Source organism: Emydura macquarii, unplaced genomic scaffold, assembly GCF_026122565.2.
Source record: "Emydura macquarii macquarii isolate MOO-44397 ecotype Brisbane River unplaced genomic scaffold, CSIRO-AGI_Emac_v2 contig_3019, whole genome shotgun sequence".
In the NCBI taxonomy this organism is placed as follows: domain Eukaryota; kingdom Metazoa; phylum Chordata; order Testudines; family Chelidae; genus Emydura; species Emydura macquarii.
Genome location: NW_027133156.1, coordinates 2,283,310 through 2,286,038, shown reverse-complemented (window position 1 = coordinate 2,286,038; position 2,729 = coordinate 2,283,310). Strand labels below are relative to the sequence as shown.

Here is a 2,729-nt window from a genome sequence, read left to right as displayed (position 1 = left end):
CTGGAAGATCCTAATATATGTGATTCTTGGTTTTAATAAACATTTGTCACAAAAATCTGGTATGTCTGGGTCGGGCATGAGGAGCTAGAACGCTTGAAGGGGATTGTGGCTTCATAATAACTAATATAGTATTTTGTAAGCACGCATTTGTTACTGGCTTGGTGAAGTCTTATGAAAGAATACACCACCAGTTTGGGGTACATGCCCTGCTTTCTGGCAGTCTGACCTAAGATTGGCGCTCTTAGCTGTGTCCCATAGCAGGCAGTGTGACATCTGGGCATACCTCACTAGACTGATGAGGCTCTCTTCTTCCACCATACAGGGACATAGACTATTTCCTACCTTTTCAATGCTTGCCTTTGCAAACTTAATGTTTAATGTTTTACTATTTTTTAAAATATAATTCCGATATAACAGTCACTGAGGAGGCACTCTCTGCCTTATGCATAAGTGCACAGAAGAAACTGCCGGTACACAAAGCTAGCAAGTTATAGTGAGGCATTTATCCCCTGGATGTATCCTTACTGGATGATTTGCTCTTCACTGTCTCAAGCTCCAGGAGCTGTTCTCTGGGTTTACATGCGTTAATGTTTCCTTATCTCCTGTCGTAGCAGGAAGGCTTTGATGAATAGGTGAATGTTGCTTTGATTCAACCCCTTTTAGCTCTTTCCAAATAAAGTGCCTGGACTGAGACAGTATATTTATCATATCTGTAGTAGCCTGTTAATTATGTAATTATTTTGGTTTGGGACCAGTTATTTTAGGAGTAAAATTGCACAGACAAGAGTATGTGACCTCGATAAGCCCATGGTGTGAGAAATACTTCTGAGTGGCTGGGCCTACCTGGACTCAACCTTGTGACAGAGAGACTGATTCTGACCTAGATTAACCTCCATGTAGGCTCCTTTCAGAGATTTGTTTTTTGCAGACACAGGTGTGAACATTCTAGCAGTCTGATGACCATTTATAATACTTCATTCAAAATCTTTCAGGTCTATATGCATTTGTGAATCTAACCATTTATTATATGACTGGGCAGTTTTTAACCGTGGTTAAACAAAGGAAATAATATCAGTTCTTGGCTTACATCTAAAGCATGAAAACCTCTTTTAAGATGAAAGTTAATTTGCAAGTCTCCTGCTCCTGCTTCCACTTTATGCTAGGTGAAGGGGTAAAGAGTTTTGGGATTTTTCCACCACAGCTAACTCAACCAGCTTAATATTTTATCTAAAGCCCTACACCAGATAGCTGGTAAAGATCAGTTTAATTCCAATTAAGTTAAAATGCAGCTATGCCAGTGGACAAGAGGTCTTTTTTCATTGTCATTTATATTTCCTTTCTTATTCCAATTGTTATAATAAGATCTGTATAAAGGTCTTTGTCTTCTCCTTCATCTGCATCCTTCTGTTGCACAACAGTTAAAACCTACATTGAGTGGTACCTCCAGCTTGCTGTCCTTATAGTCCATTGTAACCTCTCAGGTGATGATTTAGCCATCCAAGATCATTTTCAAGATTTAATGGTCTTATATCTCTGAGGCAAGAAATTAAACTGTCTACTTTAGATGGAAAGCAAATTAAATCAAAATAAACTTTTGCCTACTTCTAATTTATAGCTCTGTTCGTATGTTTGCATTAGTATCTTCTGTACATCTCCTGAAGAGCTATCACGTACATAGTAACACACATTAATTGAACTTTTTCCATGTGCTCTGTCAACCTAATTTTCCTCTTAAAAGTACAGAACACAGGAATACAATATGGAATATTTATGGCAAATTCTACCAACATGATGCAAATGGCTGTTAATGTAAAAAATATGCATGGCATTCTTGAATGCACAAGCCCATAAATAGAAAATCTTGGCAATTGTTTTGTGGCCTCTTTGCACATATGTAGTATTAAATAGCTGAATGCGATGTTAACTAAAGCTAGGATTTCCAAAGGGGCCTAAAGAAGAGAGGCCCCCAACTCTTTGAAAAATCTTAATCAAAATGCCTCAAAATATATGTACTATAAGGGAATTTAATTACATTTTTTCTCTGTGTTTGAAATCTTAATCATAACACTTTATTTGAATTTCCAATATTGAATAAAGGAAATAATAAAGATGCCAGTTCTTTAGACTGTGTATTCAAATGTGTTTGAACATCTGACCAGTAAAGAGCACACTTAAATCAATCTTTGTGTGTTGTGTCACTTTGCTCATCAGACTGGACCGCAAGATAAAGAACATGAAATCTGTACTTGGTGCCATGATGCTGCCACCAGAAAATATAATAGTAATATGTGCTAACGTTTACTTATGTATTACAGAAGCACCCATAGGGCCCCGTTGGGAATGGGATGCCATTGTACTAGATGAAATACAAACTCATGGGGGACAAAGGTCATGTCCCAAAAGTTGCCACTCGACATAAGTTGCCACAAGTGAGTAACAATTCAGGGAGAAGGGTTGAGAGAGGTCCGAAGAATGGAAAAGCTGAAGAATCATGTGTTAAAACCCATGAAACACATTTGCACAAAATCAACATTGTCCTCTTAGATTTCCTTCTTATGGTAGTTTCTGTGACTGACATCCTAGTAATGCTAGGTTTTGTTTGTTTTCATCAGTTGAGCTACAGCAGTGCTAACCTCCAATGTAGATATGCTGCATCATTCCAGTGTGTCTATAAAGTATTTACTTCACGGTAAGAGGACTGATGTGGACCCACCAGTATGAATTTCTGA

General features: G+C 37.8%; 1 non-coding gene across 1 annotated transcript; it reads left to right on the top strand.

The window, feature by feature from the left end:
• The first annotated feature begins 807 nt into the window (after positions 1-807).
• Positions 808-984, top strand: LOC137141213 (small Cajal body-specific RNA 16). The gene has a single exon (XR_010916572.1). It is a non-coding gene; the product is annotated as a small Cajal body-specific RNA 16 (non-coding RNA).
• Positions 985-2,729: the final 1,745 nt, after the last annotated feature.